General features: G+C 51.2%; 2 non-coding genes across 2 annotated transcripts; both read left to right on the plus strand.

Annotated features, from left to right (window-relative positions):
- Positions 1 to 15110: 15110 nt before the first annotated feature.
- On the plus strand, positions 15111 to 15274 carry LOC132833033 (U1 spliceosomal RNA). The gene has a single exon (XR_009647026.1). It is a non-coding gene; the product is annotated as a U1 spliceosomal RNA (small nuclear RNA).
- Positions 15275 to 23033: 7759 nt separating this feature from the next.
- LOC132833007 (U1 spliceosomal RNA) lies at positions 23034 to 23198 on the plus strand. Its single transcript, XR_009647014.1, has one exon. It is a non-coding gene; the product is annotated as a U1 spliceosomal RNA (small nuclear RNA).
- Positions 23199 to 25296: the final 2098 nt, after the last annotated feature.

Here is a 25296-nt window from a genome sequence, read left to right on the forward strand (position 1 = left end):
CTCTCATTCGTTTGGCTGAACTGGTCCTCACCCTCAACAATTTCTCCTTCGAGTCCTCCCACTTTCTCCAGATGAAAGGGTAGCCACGGGTACCTGCATGGGTCCCAGCTTTGCCTACATCTTTGTTGGCAGTTATCTTCCGCAGTTACACTTCCCACCTTTTCCTCTGCTACACTGATCTCTGCATCAGCGCCACCTCGTGCTCCCACGAGAAGGTTGAACAGTTCATCAACTTCACCAACAGATTCCACCCCGCCCTTAAGTTCACCTGGACCATCCCATGCAACTCCCTCCCCTTCCTGGACCTCTCCACTTCCATCAACAGCGATCGACTCAACACTGCAATTTTCTACAAACCCAATGACTCTCACGGCAACCTGGATTACACCTTCTCCCACCCTGCCTCCTACAAAACTGCTATCCCTTATTCCCGATTCCTCCACCTCTGTCGCATCTGCTCTCAGGAGGACCAGTTCCACCACAGACCACACGCCACATGGCCTTCTTCTTTAAAGACCGCAATTTCCCTTCCCACATGATTGATGATGCCCTCCAGTGCATCTCATCCACTTCCCGCACCTTGTCCCTTGAACCCCACCCCTCCAACTGCAACAACCCCTCTGCTCCTCACTTTCCACCCGCCCCATCTCAATATTCATTGCATCATCCTCCACCATTTCTGCCACCTACAAATGGACCCTGCCACCAGAGATATATTTCCCTCCCAATCTCTATCTGCTTTCTATAAAGACCACTCCCTCCACAACTACCTTGTCAGGTCCACGCTTCCCCCCAGCAACCCCCCCTCCCCCCCGGCCCCTTCCCCTCCCTGCCACCGCAGGAATTGCAAATCCGGCACCCACACTAACCCCCTCACTTCCGTCCAAGGCCCCAAAGGAGCCTTCCACATCCATCAAAGTTTCACCTGCACTCCCACACATCCATTTCCCGAATCCGTTGCTCCCAATACTGTCTCCTCTACTTTGGGGAGGCCGGATGCCTTCTCACAGAGCGCTTCAGAGAACGTCTCTGGGATACTCACACTAACCAACCCCATCGCCTGTGGCCGAACAGGTCAACATTCCCTCCTACTCTGCCAAGGACATGCAGGTCCTGGGCCTCCTCCATCGACACCCGCTTACAGCCCGACGTCTGGAGGAAGAACGCCTCATGTTCTGCCTCGGGACACTCCAACCCCATGGCATCAATGTGGATTTCACCAGTGTCCTCCTTCCCCATCCTCCACCATATCCCAGTTCCAACTTTCCAGCTCAGCACTGCCCTCATGACCTGTCCTATCTATCCATCTTCCCATCTACCTGATCCACCCTCCCCTCTGTCCTATCACCATTACTCCCACCCCCATCCACCTATTACACTCTCAGCGACCTTCTCCCCAGAACCCCACCCCCCAACCCTCCCCCTCCCATTAATCTCTCCACCACCTAGGCTCTCAGCTTCATTCCTGATGAAGGGCTTTTACCCAAAACATCGATTTTCCTACTCCTTGGATGCTGCCTGACCTGCTGTTCTTTTCCAGCACCACACTAATCCAGACTTCGATCTCCAGCATCTGCAGTCCTCACTTTCGCCTAATGCACCTAACCTACACATCCCTGAACACTCTGGGCAATTTAGCATAGCCAATTCACCGAACATGCACGTGTTTGGAATGTGGGAAGAGATCAGAGCACCTGGAGGAAACCCATGCAGATACAGGGAGAATGTGCAAACTCCCCCGGGTGGAATTGAACCGAGGTCCCTGGTGCTGGGAGGCATCAGTGCTAACTACTGAGCCTCCGTATTACCAAGGATGGAGTATAATAGTTGGGATGAGAGGCATGATAAGACTGGGCTATTTTATGATGGAGGTGGGACCTGGCTAGGTTATTAGGGATTTAGACAGGGTGAATAGAAAGCAGCCATTCCCCTCAGTTGAAGGGTTAGTAACGGGGGCACATATTTAAGGTGAAGGGCAGAATATTTAGAAGGGATTTGAGAAAAGCTTTTTTTTTAATGCAGAGGAAGTGGAATGCATTCCCTGGGATGATAGTTGAGGAGAGTTACTTCATAAGTACTTGGGTGAGCACTTGAAATGTCATAACATTCAAGGCCATGGACCAACTTCTGGAAAGTGAGACTGGTGCAAACTTAGTACAGATTTGATGACCCTAAGGCCCTCTTCTCGACTGTATGATTCTCTGATTCTGTGTTTCAGTCTGGGGTTAATTTTTCATTGCATCACAGGTGCAATACTTAGGACCTGGACATATATTTTCATGTACAATGGGGTTTACAAAGTGGGCAGGTTTACACCAAACTGATGTATGGGGATTAGCTGGATTTTAAATAAGCATTTGCAAGTTTATAATGATTTATGTAAATCAAACTGTTTGTGACTTAGGCAATAGATATCAGATGTCAATATAGTCAGCATGATAAACAGACCTGTGCTTCACACTGCAAAAATGTTAGCTATCCTCTTAAATTCCAAAAGGGAATTAGATTATTTTCCTGAAAGGAAGCATGGGTTAGATCATGACATTACAAGCACTGTGCACATAGAGGACCTGATGTATGTGGTGTATCTGGATTTCCATAAAGTATTTGACAAGGAGCTGCACAAAAGGCTACTGCATAAGATAAAGGTACATAGTGTTCGGGGTAATGTATTAGCATGGATAGAATATTGAGTTAACTAACGGAAAGCAAAGGGTGGGGATAAATGGGTGTTTTTCTGGTTGGTGATCAGTGGTTAGTGGTGTGCCTCAGGGATCAGTGTTAGGACCACAACTGTTTACATTTCACAGCAATGACTTAGAGCTGGGGACCAAGTGTAGTATGTCAAAGTTTGCAGATGACATTAAAATGAATGGTAAAGCAAAGTATGCAGAGGACATTGAAAGTCTGCAGAAGGATATAGATAGGTTAAGTGAGTGGGCAAGTGTGGCGAGATGGAGTACAATGTTGGTAAATGTGACGTCGTCCATTTTGTGGAAATAACAGCAAAATGGACGACTATTTAAATGGTGAAAAATTGCAGCATGCTGCTGTGGGAGGTACTTAGGTATCCTTGTGCATGAATCTTAACAAGTTTGTTTGCAGATGCAGCAAGTAATTAAGAAGGCAAATGGAATATTGTCCTTCATCGTAAGAGGGACAGAATTTTAAAACAGGGAGGTTATGCTGCAGCTATATAGGGTGCTGGTGAGGTTACAACTGGAGTACTGCACAGTTTTGATTTGGAGATGCCGGTGTTGGACTGGGGTGTACAAAATTAAAAGTCATTCAACACCAGGTTATAGTCCAACATGTTTATTTGGAAGCACTGGCTTTCGGAGTATTGCTCCTCCTAATGAAGGAGCAGCGCTCCGAATGCTAGTGCTTCCAAATAAACCTGTTGGACGATAATCTGGTGTTGTGTGATTTTTAATTTGTACAGTTTTGGTCTCCTTACTTGAGAAAGGATGTACTGGCACTGAACGGAGGGTGGAAGAGATTCACCAGGTTGATTCTAGAATTGAGAGGTTTGAGGAGAGATTGAATAGACTGGGACTGTACTGAGACAAGGTGGGGGGAGGGGAAATGAGGAAACTGGAGAAATGTAAGTTCATCCCTTGTGGTTGGAGAGTTCCCAGGCGGAAGATGAGATGCTTTTCCTCCAGCCGTCATATTGCTATGCAATCTTCTTCCTGACCTCTCCGCCGCCACCCCACTCCGGCCTATCACCCTCACCTTAACCTCCTTCCATTTCCAACGCCCCTCCCCAAGTCCCTCCTCCCTACCTTTTATCTTAGGCTGCGGCACACAATTTCCTCATTCCTGAAGAGGGGCTCAGGCCCGAAACGTCAACTCTCCTGTTCCTTGGATGCTGCCTGACCTGCTGCGTTTTTCCAGCAACATACTTTCAGCTCTGATCTCCAGCATCTGCAGACCTCACTTTCTCCTCGATGAGCCAGATGCCCTCCTGCTCCTATTTTGTATGTTCTTATGTCACGAGGAGAAGGAAGGTGAGCGGTACAAGGAATTTATTCTCCAGAGGGCCGGTGTCCTGGATTTTACAGAAATGGATGATTGGCCTCTTTCTGTGCTGAAGCAGGAGCAAGGAGATAATGTCAAAGAGGTTGTGAGAAGATGATGATGATGACATGGAGCTGGAAGGAAATCATGGTGAGGAAAGCCCAGTAGTGAAGAATTAGGCTAAAAGAGGGGTGCAGGACAGTGCTGCTGGAAGCCTCCATTTACAGGTGCGCACCCCCAATTCCAGCACCGCCCACGTGACAGCCCCTCAGGCTCGCACGTGCTCACATTTGAGCTCGAGAGTGTGGCGCTGGAAAAGTCACAGCAACGTCAGGCAGCATCAGTACAGCAGGAACATCGACATTTCGGACGAAAGAAGCCCGAAACGTTGATTCCCCTGCTCCTGGGCTGCTGCCTGACCGGCTGTGCTTTCCCAGCCCCACACTATCGACTCCCATCTGCACTTCTCACTTTCGCCTCAGGTTTGAAGAACCGAACGCTGGGCGCCAACCGCCGCTGCGCGTGTGAGACTACAGCTCCCGTCAGACACCGCGGGCTACCCTCTGATTCCATGCAGTAGCCCCTCACTGCGCAGGCGCGTTGCCCACATGCATCATGGGTAATGTAGTTCGGAGCGGGGTTGTGGGCGGTTTGGATGAGTTGAGCTGAGTCTCTGAGGGGGTTTTAAACAACCTCAGTGAAGGGGGAGCTTTCTGGGCTTGGGGCTGTAATTCAGTCACGTTTGAGGAGATGGCCTGTCCCTCCCTCCATCAAACACAGGAAGGTACCTCCAGAGAAAATCTCTCCAACATTAAATGTGAGTTTTTGCTGCAATGTCTGAGATATTTATGGAGATGTTGGGTTTCACAAAATTTTGGGACAGATCTGATAAATGTTGACATCTTCTGCATGGGCCGTTAGTTTGGTCGGGGGCAACGATAGCCGCGCCTCCGGCCTGGATATCCTGTTGCGAGGAGGCAACTTCACCATCTCCGAGGTTAAGGAGGTGGAGGGTGGGCGCCTCCTTGTCACCGACGTTATGTACAGGAATGCTCCCCTGAGACTGATCAATGTGTACGCCCCAGTGGGTAAGAGTGAACGGTTGGCCGTCCTGCAGCAGCTTCCACTGTTGCTGGCTACGTCCAGGCCGGTCATTCTGGCCTGAGACTTCAACTGTATCATTGATGCAGATGGACGACCCGGCCGGGGGGGACAGTAAACTGGATGCCACGTCCAGAGCCCTGATGGACACAGTAAAAGATGCCAAGCTGCACGACGTCTTCAGCACCCCTGCAGACAGAGCGCAGCATAGATACACCTGGTCACGGGCAGACAGGTCTATCCACTCAAGGGTAGATTACCTGTTTGTGTCCCGAACGCTCTCGGGTCAGATCCACCGACGTCAAGCCGGTGTTCTTCTCTGACCACTGCCTCCTGCTGGGCGACTGTCACCTACTGGGCGAGCAGCGGGCAGGTAAGGGAACGTGGAAGCTGAACACAAAGCTGTTGACCCCGGGAAACATTGAGGAGCTCAAGATGGACTACGCAGATTGGAGAACCGTGAAGCCCCTCTTTGAGTCCCCAGCGGACTGGTGGGAAACAGTAAAAGGGAACATCAAGAGGTTCTTCATCCTCAAAGGTGCTCAGGAGGCGAGAGAGAGGCGGGGAAAACTGTCCCAACTCCAGGAAAGTATGCAGAACCTGCTCCTGCTGCAGACGATGGGGGTCGATGTCACGGAGGACCTCAAGGAGGTGAAGGGCCAGCAAGCCTCGCTCTTTGCCTCAGAGGCCTCCAAGATAATCTTCCGGTCCAGGGTCCGCTCGGTGGAGCAGGACGAGACGTGCTCACGTTTCTTCTTCCAGAAGGTGCACAAGGAGAGCTCTGTGCTCAGCAGCCTGAAGGAAGAAGATGGCTCGATAACGTCATCTCAGGCTGACGTCATGAGGATCAGTAAATCCTTCTATGCCAGTCTGTATGACGGGAAGCCGACCGACAGCGCGGCCTCCCAGTCATTCCTGTCGTCTATCACGGAAGTCTTAGATGACAGAACACGCGAGAGGCTGGACCAGCCGCTATCTCTGGACGAGCTGACCAAGGCCCTCGAGTCCTTCTAAAAATGTGTTGCTGGTTAAAGCACAGCAGGTTAGGCAGCATCCAAGGAACAGGAAATTCGACGTGTTGGGCATAAGCCCTTCATCAGGAATGCCCAACACGTCGAATTTCCGGTTCCTTGGATGCTGCCTAACCTGCTGTGCTTTAACCAGCAACACATTTTTAGCTGTGATCTCCAGCATCTGCTCAAGTCCTTCAAAAAGAATAAAACTCCCGGAAGCGACGGCTTACCGGTCGAGCTCTATTCCGCTCTGTGGGACTTGATTGGCCAGGACCTGCTGGAGGTGTATGTCAATATGCTTCGGGCAGGTACCATGAGTGAATCCATGAGGAAATGCATCATCACCTTCATCTACAAGCGGAAGGGGGAGAGGGAGGAACTCAAAAATTGGAGACCGATCACACTGTTGAATGCGGATTGCAAAATCCTGTCAAAGGTAATCGCCAACTGGGTCAGGTCTGCTCTGGGGTCGGTGATTCACCCTGACCAAACCTGTGCTGTGCCGGGCAGGAAGATCGCTGAGAGTCTCGCACTCCTCAGAGATACGATCGCCTACGTGCAGGACAGAGGGTTGGACGCCTGCCTGATCAGCCTGGACCAGGAGAAAGCCTTTGACAGGATATCACACAGGTATATGAGAGATGTTCTCTCCAAAATGGGCTTTGGGGAGGGAATCTGCAATTGGATCAGACTGCTCTCCACCAACATTGTCAGTGCAGTCTCAATCAATGGGTGGGAATCAGATAGCTTCCCAGTCAGATCTAGAGTCAGGCAGGGCTGCCCTCTCTCCCCTGCCTTGTTTGTGTGCTGCATAGAGCCATTTGCCGAGTCCATCAGGAAGGAAGCGAGCTTGAGAGGGGTAACTATTCCTGGCAGCGGGGGCCTGCAGGTTAAGGCCTCCCTGTACATGGATGACGTCGCCGTTTTCTGCTCGGATCCGCTGTCCGTGCGCAGACCCGTGTACGTTTGTGACCAGTTCGAACGGGCCTCGGGGGCCAAGGTAAACCGAAGCAAGAGCGAGGCCATGCTCTTCGGGAACTGGGCCGACCAATCCTCGATCCCCTTCACCGTCAGGACTGATCACCTGAAGGTGCTGGGTATTTGGTTCGGAGGGGCTGGGGCATGTGCCAAGTCTTAGGAGGACGTATCAGTAAAGTGAGGCAGAAACGGGGCCTATTCCCAGAACCTGCGCCGCTGCAGTCACCCGGGCCATCTTCCAGTTCATATGGAGTTCAAAGATGGACCGGGTCCGAAGGGACTCGTTATACAAAGATCTGGGCAACGGGGAAAACATACGCCCAATGCCACCCTCACCCTGATGCATCAAGCTGTGCGTGGATCCCCGGTACGCAAACACCAAGTGTCACTACGTACTGAGGTTCTACCTGTCCCCAGTGTTGCGAAGGATGGGCCTGGCCTCGCTGCCGCGGAACGCTCCGAGTAGTTGGACCGTTCTGTACCACCTGTCCTTCATGGAGAAATTTTTGAAGAAAAATACCTTTGACCACAAGTCCATCCGAAACTGGTCAGCATGTAGTGTCCTTGAGACCCTTCGGGAAAAGGAGAGGGCGGATCCTATCGAGCAGTTCCCTGAGCAGACTGTCAATGCCATTTGGCAGAATGCCTCATCGATAGAACTTTCCAACAAGCACCAAGACATGGCTTGGCTGCCTGTGAGATCATTTATGCATGCCCGGAATCTTAGCCGCACCGCACGCTGCCCTCGAAGTGGCTGCGGGGGGGACGAGACTGTCACACACCTCCTTCTGGAATGTGTCTATGCAGAGGAAGTCTGGAGAGGAATGCAGTGGTGTTTGTCGAGGTTCGTCCCGAGCAGCGCCGTGACGTGGGACTCCGTGCTCTACGGCCTGTTCCCCGGGACACACACCGAGACAAACATCAACTGTGCCTGGAGGATCATCAACTCAGTGAAGGACGCTCTCTGGGTGGTCCGAAACCTGTTGATCTTCCAGCTGAAGGAGTTGACCCCGACTGAGTGTTGCAGACTGGCACATTCCAAGGTCCAGGACTACGTGTTGAGGGATGTGCTGAAGCTTGGGGCAGCTGCCGCCAAGGCGCGGTGGGGAAAGACCACCGTGTAACATCTGCCTGCCTGAAGAAGAACAGGGGGCCTATGCAGTCGTTTGGGCTCTGCAGACGCAGCTAAAAATGTAATGGCACAGACCTGTAAATAGGAATGATTACTCTATCTCTCTATACCAAGAAATGGAATGTTTACAGATGTATGGTATGACCAATTGTACGGATCATGAAAATATTTTATGAACAGAGTATATTTTTGAAATTTAAAAAAAAGTTTGTCGATATTAGTCGACGGCTCCTTTTTCTCTGAATAGGGGAAGCGAACCTGACATTTTAAATTTATCCCAATACCAACCTGGGGGCCAGCCCTGCCCCAGCCAGTCAGACCAGGGAAAGGCTGGGTTGGGAGATGTCAGTGTTGGACTGGGGTGTACAAAGTTAAACACCACCGAACCCCAGGTTAGAATCTAACAGGTGGAATAGGAAGCACTAGCTTTCGGAGCGACGCTCCTTCATCAGGTGCTGGACAACTGCAGAGGGGAGCCCCAATTCTGATCTAATGCCTGCGGCCAATTGGCTTCAGCTCCCACGGACTTGGCCTGGGGAGGGTCGTCGGGGTCAGCTCCTCAATTGATGCCCTGGGGTTGAAGTGTTCCGAGGCAGAAGATGAGGCGTTCTTCCTCCAGGCGTCTGGTGGTGAGGGAGCGGCGGTGAAGGAGGCCCAGGACCTCCATGTCCTCGGCAGATTGGGAAGGGCAGTTGAAATGTTGGACCACGGGGCGGTGTGGTTGATTGGTGCGGGTATCTCGGAGATGTTCCCTAAAGCGCTCTACTAGGAGGTGCCTAGTCTCCCCAATGTAGAGGAGACCGCATCGGAAGCAACGGATACAATAAATGATATTAGTGGATGTGCAGGTAAAACTTTGATGGATCTGGAAGGCTCCTTTAGGGCCTCGGATAGAGGTGAGGGAGGAGGTATGGGCACAAGTTTTACAGTTCCTGCGGTGGCAGGGGAAAGTGCCAGGATGGGAGGGTGGGTCGTAGGGGGGGGCGTGGACCTGACCAGGTAGTCACGGAGGGAACGGTCTTTGCGGAAGGCGGAAAGGGGTGGGGAGGGAAATATATCCCTGGTGGTGGGGTCTTTTTGGAGGTGGCGGAAATGTTGGCGGATGATTTGGTTTATGCGAAGGTTGGTGGGGTGGAAAGTGAGCACCAGGGGCGTTCTGTCCTTGTTGCAGTTGGAGGGGTGTGGTCTGAGGGCAGAGGTGCGGGATGTGGACGAGATGCGTTGGAGGGCATCTTTAACCACGTGGGAAAGGAAATTGCGGTCTCTAAAGAAGTAGGCCATCTGGTGTGTTCTATGGTGGAACTGGTCCTCCTGGGAGCAGATACGGCGGAGGCGCACGGATGCGCCACACACACACTCACACACACAGTCACACTCAAACAGGGAGCCATCCTGCCATCTCTACAGCAATACCCGCTGTCCCCGGCAGCAGTAGAAGGGATCAAGCTGGTGATTGACTCCCTCCTACAACAGGGTGTCCTTGTGCCAACAAACAATCCCTGTAATACACCCATCCTACCCATCCCCAAACCCGGGAGGCCAGGAACGTGATGTTTTCTCCAGGATCTGAGGGCTCTCAATGCAATTGTGATTCCCTGCTCCCCAGTGGTCCCGGACACTAACGCCATACTCACCAGCATCCCTGCTTCCTCCACCTGCTTTTCTGTAACTGACCTCTGCTCAACTCTTTTCTCCATCAAACTGTCCCCTGAGAGCCAGTACCTTTTCCCTTTTACATACAGCGGCTGCCAGTACACATGGAGCAGGCCTCCCCAGGGTTACACAGAGAGCCACATAGTCTATGCTGCTGCAGCACACTGTACCCTCTCTGCTTTACACCTGCCATGCAGCAGCACACTCCTGCAATACACAGACAACTGGTTACTGGCCTCCACCCCCACTGAATCATGGATACAGGATGCTCTGCTGTCTGGCAAAGGATGGACACAGGGTCTCCATGGAGAAAATGCAACTCTGCCAATACCCAGTCCAGTAGTTGTGGTACAAACTCTCACATGGCCTCAGGGCACGATCTAGAGAGAGAGAGAGAGAGCAACCCAACATTTCACTGCCACCCGGAGAACCAGCTGTGAGGTCGCTTTACTGTTTAAAGCCAACCTGTCCCTACAATGTACCCCTGCTGTGAACCCCACCACCCTGCTCCCACTCACTCAGAACCTCATTGCGGATGACCATGACTGTTTAGACCTTGTTCAGCAGGTTGTTACTCCACGCACTGACCTCTGTGAAACACCTCTAGACAATCCTGACCTCATACTCTATACAGATGGCTCATCCTTCAGGCCCTCAGACCACTGTACACGGCAAGGTATGCTGTCTGTTCCCCCTTTCACAGTCCTAGAGTCAGCTGCACTGCCAGATGGCACATCTGCACAGGCTGCGGAGCTGTTTGGGGTCACTAGGGCTTGCATCATTGCAAAAGATTACACAGCAAACATTGATACTGTCTCTGGATAGGCCTTCAGAGTCGTCCATGATTTTAGCCCACTTTGGAAACAGAGAGGCTTCATCACGTCAGAAGGGAGGCCACTACAACACACTATGCTGAATTCTAACCTCCTGGAAGTAGTCCTCTTACCCTCCGCCCGAGCCATTATAAAATGAGCTGCCCATACCTCTGCCACTGACCGTGTCACCCTGGGGAATGCCTCAGCTGACCCAGCAGCCTGGGAGGCCGCACTGCTCCCCACCACTCACCCCCTGCCCACCCCAGAATAGGGAAGGCCCCAGTATTGCCTGATCCTATGGAGACAGTGTGAGATGCCCAACAGGCTTCTACACCACAAGGCAAGGAGAGTTGGGCCCCGCATTGGGACCACACAGTCTCCTTCCCTCCAGATGCTCACACACCCTGATGGCCGCATCATTTGCCCAAGAGCTCACCTACACTCACTGACCCTCGTAGCCCATGGCATTGGCCACATGGGCAAGAGGGGCATGATGCACACTTTAACGCAGTCCTGGTATGCCCCGGGATTTGCTGCCACTGCCCTGCTAGATTATGTTCAGGCCCTGAGCAGGAGCATTATTGTTACACACACCCAGGTCAGAGGTTGTAGCAAAACATTGCCCCGGTGGGATGGATCTTTGAGAATACTGGCGGCCTTTCCTTGACAGTGGGCCTAGTAGATGGATTCTATAGATGGGAGGTTGGCCTTTGTGATTGTCTGGGCTGAGTTCACCACTCTCTGTAACCGTCTCTGATCTTGAATGGTACCGTTGCCATACCAGGTAGTGAAACACCCAGACAGAATGCTCTCGATGGTGCACCTATAAAAGCTGGCAAGGGTATTCACCGTCATGCCAAATTCCCTCAGTTGCCTGAGGAAGAAGAGACATTGCTGGGCCTTTGTAACCAGTGCTTTCACATGAAGAGTCCAAGAAAGCTTGTTGTGGATGACCACTCCCAGGAGCTTGACACTCTCCACTCGTTCCACCTCTGTGCTATTGATGGGTAAGGGGCGTGAGTAACATCCCACTGAACGTCAATCATGAGTTCCTTGGTTTTGCGACATTGAGAGCTAGGTTGTTCTCAGTGCACCATTTTTCAAGGTCTTCCACCTCCCCGTCTGTGACCAGTTTTGTCGCCATCTGAGATTCAATGACTGTGGTGATGTGAGCAGCAAACTTGTAAATGGCATTAGTCTGGTATTTGGTGATGGGTATACAGTGAGTACAGAAGGGGACTGAGTACGCACTCCTGGGCGGGCTCCAGTGTTGAGTGTTAGTGAAGATGAAACATTGTCCCCAGTTTTCACTGATTGTGGCCTGTGGGTCAGGGAAGTGAGGATCCAGTTGCAGAGAGTGGGGCTCAGTCTGAGATCACTGAGTTTAGTAATCAGCCTCAAGGGAATAATAGTGTTGAAGGCTGAACTGTGGTCAATGAGTAGGAGTCTTACATAGCTGTTCTTGGTGTCCAGATGTTCTAGGGAGGAGTGAAGGGCAAGTGATGTGGCACCTGACGTGGATCTGTTGGTCCGATAGACAAATGAGAGTGGGTCAAAGAGGAGTGGGGAGGCTGGAGTTGACTAATGCAATGACCAGCTTTTCAAAGCACTTCATGACCACCAAAGTTAGGGCCACTGGGCGGTAGTCATGGAGACATGCTGCATGAAACTTCTTAGGCATAGGGATGATGTTGGCCCTCTTGAAGCAGGCAGCGACAGTGGCCGGCTGCAGGGAGAGCTGGAAGATGTCCAAGAAGACCTCTGCCAGTTGGTCTGTGCATGTCCTGAGTGCATGGCCTGGTACTCCATCTGGTCCCATCGCTCTCCTTGGATTCACACGAAGGAAAACTGATCTGACCTCTGATGCAGTGGCAGTTGGGATAGGTTCGTGAGGACTTGTCAGAATAGGTGTTACCTCCCAACCGAAATTCTGCTCAAAGCGAGCATAGAAGGTGTTGAGACGATCTGGGAGGGATATGTCATCGTCTGCTGTCTTGTCCCTTTTTAAAGAAAATACAGCTCTTTTGGGATTCTGAAAACAACATTGGCCAATTGAATGGCCTGCTGGGAAAAGTGGATAACTGAAGTTGGATCAGGCCAGACCAACAGGTATGCACACTGTTCCCCTGATTGATGATATGGAACAGGTTTTAACAGGACAGTGGGAACTGCGGTATGAAGGCAGGAAGCTTGCAGCATTCACTGCGATCAAGTCAGACAGATATACAGGCCATTCAACTTGATTGATTGAATAGGTGCTGACAGGACAATGCTGCAAGGTTTCGGGTGGGACAGTAGATCTGAGTTTCAGTCGAACTGCAATTGAGACAGTTTGGTTCCTCGGGTCTGCTCGTTCGATAGGGAAATGACAATATCCAACACTGTCTTTTGTAACAGTCTTCCCAAGGTAGAATGTCAATTAACATCAAGTAACTAATTTATGCTAATTACATTCTTACATCAAACCGTTGCTGCCCAACAGCACTCGGAGTTGACCCAGATAATTAGTTCAAAGCCCAGTCCTGATAAAGGGTTAGTCCCAAAACATTGACTTCTCCACCTCCTGATGCTGCCTGGCTTGTTGTGTTCTTCCAGCCTCCTGTCAAATAAGGCAACTCAGATCAGACGGGTTCCCTCACACACTCCAGACAGAACATTAGCACCAAGAATCAGAAACCATGGGAGCAGGAGGAACAGCCTGATCTTCAGTTTGACCCACTATAATGGGGTAGTATAAACCTCTTTGTCACCCTCTGAAAATGCAATCTTGCACAAATAAGAGATGCCTTTTGTTTGTTTGTTGATTAGAGTAAAACTCCAATGTTTATTAGTCTCTCAGATATGCTACTGTATCCTGCATTTGTGAAAATATATATAGATGATTAGATTCCTGAGATTATGGAAACAGGCCCTTCGGCCCAACCAGCTCACACTGACTCCCCCGACAGTAACCCACCTTGACCCATTTCCCTCTGACGAATGCACCTAACACTCTGGGCAATTTAGCATGTCCGATTCACCTGACCTGCACATCTTTGGATTCTGCGAGGAAACCGGAGCAGCTGGAGGAAACCCACTCAGACGCAGGGAAAATGTGCAAACTCCACACAGACAGTTGTCCAAGGCTGGATTTGAACCTGGGACACTGGTGCTGTGAGGCAGCCATGCTAACCACTGAGCCACCATATATATGTAAAGACATTTTAATGAATAAAGGATAATATTTAAAATTAAAACTTAAGTTGCGCTCTCAAAGCCATAGGGCACAGGCATTAAAGAACTGTAAAGTTGCTCTGGAAATGAGAAGGACAGGTGGGTTTTATAGAGGTGCTATATGGGAGTAGCATGGCGGCTCAGTGGTGAGCACCGCTGCCTCACAGCACCAGGGACACAGGTTTGATTCCAGCCTCGGGCGACTGTGTGTAGTTTGCACATTCTCCCCATGTCTGTGTCGGTTTCCTCCCACAGTCCAAAGGTGTGCAGGTTAAGTGAATTGGCCGTGCTAAAATTTCCTGTAGTGTTGGGTGCATCCGAGGGGAAATGGTTCTGGGTGGATTACTCTTCCAAGGGTCTGTGTGGACTTGTTGGGCTGAAGGGCCTGTTTCCTCACTGTAGGGAATCTAATCTTGTACTTCAACTATAATAACCAGGTGTCATGGTAAAACACGTGTCATTATTAGTGTAAGCAAGTAAATCAAAGACATATATGAAAATAATATTTACATTTGAATCACAGGCGACTGTTTTTCGAAACAATGGAGGGTGTTGAAAACGTGGAATGTACATCCAGAAAAGGTGGTGCTGCTCTCAGTTTAATGTCACATCCAAACAGCGTTGAGAAATATTTCCTTGTTCCTGGCACCTTTCACCTTAACCGTGAGGTCTCCTGTAGTGATTGATTTGCATGGTGGGACACAGAGGGGGGAAGATTGCAAAGCTGCAGTTTCACAAAAGAAGATTTGTTCAATTTGGAGGGATTAGGAAAAAGTGATTTCAAAATATCTTTCAAGTTTTACCAGCAAAGCTTAAAATTTGGTTTTATTCACGTTCACCTCACATTGTAAACAGTGTTTGGTAACAGATTGCTTCAAGTGTAGGAGCGATGTTTGGGGCTTTGTTTTGGTGAAAGAGGAGGCAGTGTGAAGGGGGCGGGGAAGGGCGGAGCTTTTCCTTTTAAGGACGATATGCAAATTATCGCAGCTTCTCAGGTCGCCCAGTGAGTGTCGGATTGAGTGAAAGCTGAGCCTTTCGGGATGTTCTGTGATCCGGGTGAGAAATTGCGCTGTTGTACAGACAGGGAACCTTCGAGAGGTGTATTTGCGATTTTCGAGCCGGCAGTTAGTATGAGTGTAAGAGGTATGGGGTGTTGTTGGGTTTGAGCGAGTGAGAGTATTGAGCATACTTACCTGGCAGGGGAGATACCATGATCAACAAGGTGGTTCTCCCAGGACGAGGCTATCCCATTGCACTTCGGGTGTGCTGACGCCTGCGATGTCCCCAAATGCGGGATACTCGACTGCAAAATTTGTGGTAGTGGGGGACTGCGTTCGCGCTCTCCCCTGATTTACAAGCAAAAAGCAGATCTTTCAGTAGATGGCGCTCACTTGCGCTTCATGCGGCTTCCTATGTCTCGCGCACTGATGTTCAATTCAGTTTCACCCAAATCGGCAGATAATGCCGCACGTCTTACTTCATCCTGCAATAAACCGCTGTGTTCCAAGCTTTTCAGAAGAGGTCCAATCCCTGCAAATAACCAAAGCTGAGCCAGCATTTGCTCCATTTCCCTCTATTTACTGCCTATTCCAGTATTGTCCAAAGTGCCTCTTTCAGCAATTTATTCGACACAATATATTCAGCTCTGTCCACTGATTCTTCACCACCAGCTCCAGGTAAAAGGAGACGGTGAATGCTGTCATCTAATCATACAACTTTACAGTATGGAGGCAGGCTGTTCGGCCCAAATTGCCCATGCTGCACACTCTTATACAGTCATACAGATGTACACCATGGAAACACAGCCTTAGGTCCAACTCGTCCATGCCAACCTGATACCCCAACCCAGTCCTACCTAGTCCTACTTGCCAGCACCCGGCCCATATCCCTCAATCCTTCCTATTCATATTCACATCCAAATGCCTTTTAAGTGTTGCAATTGTACCAGCCTCCACCACTTCCTCTGGCAGCTCATTCCATACGCGGACCATCCTTTAAGTCAAAACTTTGCCCCTTAGGTCGCTTTTATATCTTTGAACCTCTCACCCTAACCATATGCCCTCTAGTTCTGGACCACCAGACCCCAGGGCAAAGACTTGGTCTATTTATCCTATCCATTCCCCTCATGATTTTATAAACCTCTATAAAGTCACTCCTCAGCCTCCGATGCTCCAGGGAAAACAGCCCCAGCCTGTTCAGCCTCTCCCTATAGCTCAAATCCTCCAACACTGGCAACATCCTTGTAAATCTTTTCTGAACCCTTTCAGGTTTCACAACACCTTTCCGATAGGAAGGAGACCAGAATTGCACGCAATATTCCAACAGTGGCCTAACCAATGCCCTGTACAGCCGCAACATGACCTCCCAACTCCTGTACTCCATACTCTGACAATAAAAGAAAGCATACCAAACGCCTTCTTCACTATTCTATCTACCTGCGACTCCTCTTTCAAGGTGCTATGAACCTGCACTCCAAGGTCTCTTTGTTCAGCAACATTCCCTAGGACCTTACCATTAAGTGTATGCGTCCTGCTAGGATTTGTTTTCAAAATGCAGCACCTCGCATTTATCTGAGTTAAACTCCATCTGCCACTTCTCAGCCCATTGGCCCATCTGATCAAGATCCTGTTGTAATCTGAGGTAACCTTCTTCGCTGTCCACTACACCTCCCATTGTGGTGTCATAAGCAAACTTACTAACTACACCTCTCATGCTCACATTCAAATCATATATGTAAATGACAGAAAATAGAGGACCCAGCACTGATCCTTGTGGCACTCCACTGGTCACAGGCCTCCAGTCTGAAAAACAACCTCCCACCACTACCCTCTGTCTTCTACCTTTGAACCAGTTCTGTCCCAAATGCCTAGTTCTCCCTTTATTCAGTGAGCCCTGACCTTGCTAACCAGTCCCCCTTGGGAAACCTTGTCAAACGCCTTACTGAAGTCCATATAGATCACGTCTACCGCTCTGTCCTCAACAATCCTCTTCGTTACTTCTTCAAAAAAACTTAGTCAAGTTTGTGATACATGATTTCCCACACGCAAATCCATGTTGACTATCCCTAATCAGTCCTTGCCTTTCCAAATACATGTACATCCTGTCCCTCAGAATTCCATCCAACAACTTGCCCACCATGGACATCAGGCTCACTGGTCTATAGTTCCCTGGCTTGTCCTTACTACCCCTCTTAAAGAGTGACACTGTGTTAGCCAACCTCCAGTCTTCCAGCACCTCACCTGTCACTATCGATGATACAAATATCTCAGCAAGAGGCCGAGCAATCACTTCCCTAGCTTCCTGCAGAGTTCGAGGGTACACCTTATCACTTTTTCCTAATCCCTCCAAATTGAACAAATCTTCTTTTGTGAAACTGCAGCTTTGCAATCTTCCCCCCTCTGTGTCCCCCTCTGCAGCACCATGCAAATCAATCACTTCAGGAGACCTCACGGTTAAGGTGAAAGGTGCCAGGAACAAGGAAATATTTCTCAACGCTGTTTGGATGTGACATTAAACTGAGAGCAGCACCACCTTTTCTGGATGCACATTCCACGTTTTCAACACCCTGTGTTGTTTCGAAAAACAGTCGCCTGTGATTCAAATATAAATATTATTTTCATATATGTCTTTGATTTACTTGCTTACTTATACTAATAATGACACGTGGTTATTATGGTTGAAGTACAAGATTAGATTCCCTACAGTGTGGAAACAGGCCCGGAGGAAACCCTCGCAGACATGGGGAGAATGTGCAAACTCCACACAGTCACCCGAGGTGGGAACTGAACCAGGGTCTCTGGCGCTGTGAGGCAGCAGTGCTAACTACTACACGCCACCGTGCCACCCACAGGCTTGCGTTTACAGAATATGATAAAGAGGTTTATCCCACCCCGATTACAGCGGGTCAAACTGAAGTTCAGGCTGTTCTCCCTGCTCCCAAAGAAAATGGAAGCAGGGACTATTTCTAAATGGGGAGAATATGTGAAAATCTGAACAGCAAAGAGACTTGGGAGTTCTAGTCCAGCATTCTCTCAAGGTCAAACTTGTAGGTTGAGTCAGTAGTTGGGAAGGCAAATGCAATGTTGGCATTTATTTTGAGATGAACAAATAACAAAGAGATTGACACGAACAGGCCCTTCAGCCCTCTAAGCCTCCGCCGATTCAGCTTCTCTGTCTAAACCTGCCACCTATTTTCAAAAGCTTTGTGTCGTTTTGTTCCCTCCCCATTCATGTATCTCCCTGGATACATCTTCAATGACCTTCAGGAGCGTGAAGAATTGTGAGCAGCTCCTGAAGGTCTTCAAGGAGAAGGAAGGGGAACCTCTGTTCTCCATCTTGTCGGCGGTCCCGTTCTGTGTGCTTCCTGCGCAGAGGAGTCGAGTTGTAACAATCCAGATGTACAACCCTTATGTCCCAGCAGCAGATGTCCTGACCTTCTTGAAGAGACACGTCCAGGTCGAAGGAGAAAGCACCGATGTGGTCGATCCTTTCGGGATCTGGACCAGCAAACGACAGGACAGCGTAACCCTGAGGGTCGATGTCAGTGAGAACATTCTCCACCCACCCTCCAGCTTTGCCACCGGAGGAAGCAGAGGTTACCTGACATACGCAGGGCAGCCGAAGGTCAGGCCACATGCCGGCGGACTGTAAGGTGACCATGTGCTGAAACTGCAAACAGGAAGGCCACCCGACCAAGGAATGTAAGGAGGCCAAGAACTGTAACCTGTGCGGAAAGGCGGGCCACATGTACAAGGCCTGCCCAAGACGAGGAGCCACCACCTATGCACAGATGGCCGGAGGTGGCAACACGAGCCATGGACCGACTAAGACCAGCAAGGTACCACAAAACAGCACGGGAACGGCGTCTGGAGGCACCAGAAGGAAGAGCAGGCGGTAGTGGAGCAGACGGCAGACAACGGGGAGGTGCAGCAGCCGATCCAAGCTCCTTCAAAACAGACGGAGGAAATGGAAGAGGAGGGATCAAAAGAGGCAGAGGATTGGATTACGGTCAAAAACAGGAAGAGGAAAACACTCGAGGGCCGCAAAGCCACCCAGAGAAGGGGGAAGCGACACCTCCACAACGAGGATACAGGCAGTTCTTCCGACGGTGAGGACGGGCGCAAGGAGGGTCGCCACCAGAGGAAGAGACAGAGTGCCATGGGGAGAAAGGAGGGCAGCACCGCCCAAGCAGGGAAAGACGATCCCTCTGTCGGGATGGGTAAAGGCCTCCCCCGACCCGGTGAGAACCAAGAGTTACCCACCAGCCCACAGCTCCAGGTAACTGGGAGCAGCGAACCTGTGACACTCCTGCTGTCAGATGGAGAACTGGACGGTGCGGACCCTGGGCCTGACCCGAAGACACCAGAGCGGGGAAATGGCTCCAGCATGGAGCCAGACAGCTACCTCAGCCCTGGGAGGGTCCAGCAGTTTGCTGTCACCACGGGGATGCACACAGCTACCCCAGAGAGGCAGGACCAGCAGCAAATGGACACTGTTAAACTCGTAAATTGTTAAAATGGGGTTAAAAATTGCCAGCATCAATGTGAGTAGCATCAAATCGGCTACGCGATGTGTTTCTACGATGGTCTTCGTGGCCAACGTTAAAGCCGACCTCCTGTTTCTGCAGGAGTGTGGGATACCGCACCTCAGCAGCTCCAGGAGATGGTCGAGTTTGTGGGCCCATGGGCCATCAGTCTGGTCGGGGGGCAACGATAGCCGCGCCTCCGGCCTGGGTATCCTGTTGCAAGGAAGCAACTTCACCATCTCCAAGGTTAAGGAGGTGGTGGGCGGGCGCCTCCTCATCGTCGACGTTATGTACAGAAACGCTCCCGTGAGACTAATCAAAGTGTACGCCCCAGTGGGTAAGAGTGAATGGTTGGCCGTCCTGCAGCAGCTTCCACTGTTGCTGGCTACGTCCAGGCCAGTCATTCTGGCCGGAGACTTCAACTGTATCATTGATGCAGATGGACGATCCGGCGGGGGGCACAGTAAACTGGACGCCATGTCCAGAGCCCTGATGGACACGGTAAAAGATGCCAAGCTGCACGACGTCTTCAGCACCCCTGCAGACGGAGCGCAGCGTAGATACACCTGGTCACGGGCAGACGGGTCTATCCGCTCAAGGATAGATTACCTGTTTGTGTCCCGAACGCTCTCGGTCAGATCCACTGACATCAAGCCGGTGTTCTTCTCTGACCACTGCCTCCTGCTGGCCGACTGTCACCTACAGGACGAGCAGCGAGCGGGTAAGGGAACGTGGAAGCTGAACACAAAGCTGTTGACCCCGGGAAACATTGAGGAGTTCAAGAGGGACTACGCAGGTTGGAGAACCGTGAAGCCCCTCTTTGAGTCCCCGGCAGACTGATGGGAAACAATAAAAGGAAACATCAAGAGGTTCTTCATCCTCAAAGGTGTTCAGGGGGCGAGAGAGAGGCGGGGAAAACTGTCCCAGCTCCAGGAAAGTATGCAGAACCTGCTCCTGCTGCAGACGATGGGGGTCGATGTCACGGAGGACCTCAAGGGGGTGAAGGGCCAGCAAGCCTCGCTCTTTTCCTCGGAGGCTTCCAAGATAATCGTCCGGTCCAGGGTCCGCTCGGTGGAGCAGGACGAGACGTGCTCACGTTTCTTCTTCCAGAAGGTGCACAAAGAGAGCTCTGTGCTCAGCAGCCTGAAGGAAGAAGACGGCTCGATAACGTCATCTCAGGCTGACGTCATGAGGATCAGTAAATCCTTCTATGCCAGTCTGCAGGACGCGAAGCCGACCGATAGCGCGGCCTCCCAGTCGTTCCTGTCGTCTATCACGGAGGTCTGAGACGACAGAACACGCGAGAGGCTGGACCAGCCGCTATCTCTGGACGAGCTGACCAAGGCCCTCGAGTCCTTCGAAAAGAATAAAACTCCCGGAAGCGACGGCTTACCGGTCGAGCTCTATTCTGCTCTGTGGGACTTGATTGGCCAGGACCTGCTGGAGGTGTATGTCAGTATGCTTCAGGCGGGTACCATGAGCGAATCCATGAGGAAAGGCATCATCACCCTCATCTACAGGCGGAAGGGGGAGAGGGAGGAACTCAAAATTGGAGACCGATCACACTGTTGAAGGCGGATTACAAAATCCTGTCAAAGGTAATCGCCAACTGGGTCAGGTCTGCTCTGGGGTCGGTGATTCACCCTGACCAAACCTGTGCTGTGCCAGGCAGGAAGATCGCTGAGAGTCTCGCACTCCTCAAGGATATGATCGCCTACGTGCAGGACAGAGGGTTGGACGCCTGCCTGATCAGCCTGGACCAGGAGAAAGCCTTTGACAGGATATCACACAGGTATATGAGAGATGTTCTCTCCAAAATGGGCTTTGGGGAGGGAATCTGCAATTGGATCAGACTGCTCTACACCAACATTGTCAGTGCAGTCTCAATCAATGGGTGGGAATCAGATAGCTTCCCAGTCAGATCTGGAGTCAGACAGGGCTGCCCTCTCTCTCCTGCCTTGTTTGTGTGCTGCATAGAGCCATTTGCCGAGTCCATCAGGAAGGATGCGAGCCTGAGAGGGGTGACTATTCTGGGCAGCGGGGGCCTGCAGGTTAAGGCCTCCCTGTACATGGATGACGTCGCCGTTTTCTGCTCGGATCCGCTGTCCGTGCGCAGACTCATGTGCATTTGTGACCAGTTCGAACAGGCCTCGGGGGCCAAGGTAAACCGAGGCAAGAGCGAGGCCATGCTCTTCGGGAACTGGGCCGACCAATCCTCGATCCCCTTCACCGTCAGGACCGACCACCTGAAGGTGCTGGGTATTTGGTTCGGGGGGGCTGGGGCGTGTGCCAAGTCTTGGGAGGAGCGTATCAGTAAAGTGAGGCAGAAACTGGGCAGATGGAGGCTATGGTCGCTCTCCATCACGGGAAAAAACCTGGTCATCAGGTGTGAGGCACTGTCATTGCTGTTGTACGTGGCACAGGTCTGGCCTATTCCCAGAACCTGCGCCACTGCAGTCGCCCGGGCCATCTTCCAGTTCATATGGAGTTCAAAGATGGACCGGGTCCGAAGGGACTCACGATACAAAGATCTGGGCAACGGGGGAAAAAATACACCCAATGCCACCCTCACCCTGATGGCCACCTTTGTGTGTGGCTGCATCAAGCTGTGCGTGGATCCCCGGTACGCAAACACCAAGTGTCACTACGTACTGAGGTTCTACCTGTCCCCGGTGTTGCGAAGGATGGGCCTGGCCTCGCTGCCGCGGAACGCTCCGAGTAGTTGGACCGTTCCGTACCACCTGTCCTTCGTGGAGAAATTTCTGAAGAAAAACACCTTTGACCACAAGTCCATCAGGAAGTGGTCAGCACGTAGCGTCCTCGAGACCCTTCGGGAAAAGGAGAGGGCGGATCCTATCGAGCAGTTCCCTGAGCAGACTGTCAAAGCAATTTGGCAGAATGCCTCATCGCCAGAACTTTCCAACAAGCACCAAGACATGGCTTGGCTGGTGGTGAGAAGGGCTCTGCCTGTGAGATCCTTTATGCACGCCCGGACTCTCAGCCGCACCGCACGCTGCCCTCGAAGCGGCTGCGGGGGGGACGAGACTGTCACACACCTCCTTCTGGAATGTGTCTATGCAGAGGAAGTCTGGAGAGGAATGCAGTGGTATTTGTCGAGGTTCGTCCCGAGCAGCGCCGTGACGCGGGACTCCGTGCTCTACGGCCTGTTCCCCGGGACGCACACCGAGACGAACATCAACTGCGCCTGGAGGATCATCAACTCGGTGAAGGACGCTCTCTGGGCGGTCCGAAACCTGTTGATCTTCCAGCTGAAGGAGTTGACCCCGACTGAGTGTTGCAGACTGGCACATTCTAAGGTCCAGGACTACGTGTTGAGGGACGCGCTGAAGCTTGGGGCAGCTGCCGCCAAGGCGCGGTGGGGAAAGACCACCGTTTAACATCTGCCTGTCTAAAGAAAAGCAGGGGGCCCATGCAGTCATTTGGGCTCTGCGGACACCTCAGCTCAATATATGAGTGAGAAATGCACTGATCTGTATGTAATAATGATAATTCGGTTCTGTGTATGTAAATGTGGAAATATGAATGGCATTACCTAATGTACAGTGTATCAAATTATTCTATGCATATTTTATGAATAAAGTATATTTTTGAAATAAAAAAAAAGGTTCTCCCAGGACGAGGCTATCCCATTGCACTTCGGGTGTGCTGACGCCTGCGATGTCCCCAAATGCGGGATACTCGACTGCAAAATTTGTGGTAGTGGGGGACTGCGTTCGCGCTCTCCCCTGATTTACAAGCAAAAAGCAGATCTTTCAGTAGATGGCGCTCACTTGTGCTTCATGCGGCTTCCTATGTCCCGCGCACCGATGTTCAATTCAGTTTTATCCAAATCGGCTTCATCCTGCAATAAACTGCTGTGTTCAAAGCTTTTCATAAGAGGACCAAGCCCTTCAAATAACCAAATCTGCGCCCACATTTGCTCCATTTCCCTCTATTTACTGCCTGTCTATTCCAGTATTGCTCAAAGTGCCTCTTTCAACAATTTATTCGACAGATTGTATTCAGCTCTGTCCACTGATTCTTCACCACCAGCTCCAGGTAAAAGGAGACGGTGGATGCTGTCATCTAATCATTCAACTTTACAGTATGGAGGCAGGCTGTTCGGCCCAAATTGCCCATGCTGCACACTCTTATACAGTCATACAGATGTACAGCATGGAAACACACTCTTGGGTCCAACTCGTCCATGCCAACTTGATACCCCAACCCAATCTAGTCCTTCTTGCCAGCACCCGGCCCATATCCCTCAATCCTTCCTATTCATATTCACATCCAAATGCCCTTTAAGTGTTGCAATTGTACCAGCCTCCACCACTTCCTCTGGCAGCTCATTCCATACACGTACCATCCTCTAAGTCAAAACTTTGCCCTTTAGGTCACTGGTAGAACCCGTTCCGTTGTTAGTGTAAGTTAGCAAGTCCCGTAAATCAAAGACATGTGTAAACCATGTTTACATTGGAATCACAGGCGACTGTTTTTCAAAGCAGAACCTGCTCCTGCTGCAGACGATGGGGGTCGATGTCACGGAGGACCTCAAGGAGGTGAAGGGCCAGCAAGCCTCGCTCTTTGTCTCGGAAGCCTCCAAGATAATCTTCCGGTCCAGGGTCCGCTCGGTGGAGCAGGACGAGACGTGCTCACGTTTCTTCTTCCAGAAGGTGCACAAAGAGAGCTCTGTGCTCAGCAGCCTGAAGGAAGAAGACGGCTCGATAACGTCATCTCAGGCTGACGTCATGAGGATCAGTAAATCCTTCTATGCCAGTCTGTATGACGCGAAGCCGACTGATAGCGCGGCCTCCCAGTCGTTCCTGTCGTCTATCACAGCGGTCTTAGACGACAGAATATGCGAGAGGCTGGACCAGCCGCTATCTCTGGACGAGCTGACCAAGGCCCTCGAGTCCTTAGAAAAGAATAAAACTCCCGGAAGCGACGACTTACTGGTCGAGCTCTATTCCGCTCTGTGGGACTTGATTGGCCAGGACCTGCTGGAGGTGTATGTCAGTATGCTTCAGCCGGGTACCATGAGCGAATCCATGAGGAAAGGCATCATCACCCTCATCTACAAGCGGAAGGGGGAGAGGGAGGAACTCAAAAATTGCAGACCAATCACACTGTTGAATGCGGATTACAAAATCCTGTCAAAGGTAATCGCCAACCGGGTCAGGTCTGGTCTGGGGTCGGTGATTCGCCCTGACCAAACCTGTGCTGTGCCGGGCAGGAAGATCGCTGAGAGTCTCGCACTCCTCAGGGATACGATCGCCTTCGTGCAGGACAGAAGGTTGGACGCCTGCCTGATCAGCCTGGACCAGGAGAAAGCCTTTGACAGGATATCACACAGGTATATGAGAGATGTTCTCTCCAAAATGGGCTTTGGGGAGGGAATCTGCAATTGGATCAGACTGCTCTACACCAACATTGTCAGTGCAGTCTCAATCAATGGGTGGGAATCAGATAGCTTCCCAGTCAGATCTGGAGTCAGGCAGGGCTGCCCTCTCTCTCCTGCCTTGTTTGTGTGCTGCATAGAGCCATTTGCCGAGTCCATCAGGAAGGATGTGAGCTTGAGAGGGGTGACTATTCCTGGCAGCGGGGGCCTACAGGTTAAGACCTCCCTGTACATGGATGACGTCGCCGTTTTCTGCTCAGATCCGCTGTCCGTGCGCAGACCCATGTGCATTTGTGACCAGTTCGAACGGGCCTCGGGGGCCAAGGTAAACCGAGGCAAGAGCGAGGTCATGCTCTTCGGGAACTGGGCCGACCAATCCTCGATCCCCTTCACCGTCAGGACCGACCACCTGAAGGTGCTGGGTATTTGGTTCGGGGGGGCTGGGG

This window comes from Hemiscyllium ocellatum, chromosome 35 (assembly GCF_020745735.1).
Source record: "Hemiscyllium ocellatum isolate sHemOce1 chromosome 35, sHemOce1.pat.X.cur, whole genome shotgun sequence".
In the NCBI taxonomy this organism is placed as follows: Eukaryota; Metazoa; Chordata; class Chondrichthyes; order Orectolobiformes; family Hemiscylliidae; genus Hemiscyllium; species Hemiscyllium ocellatum.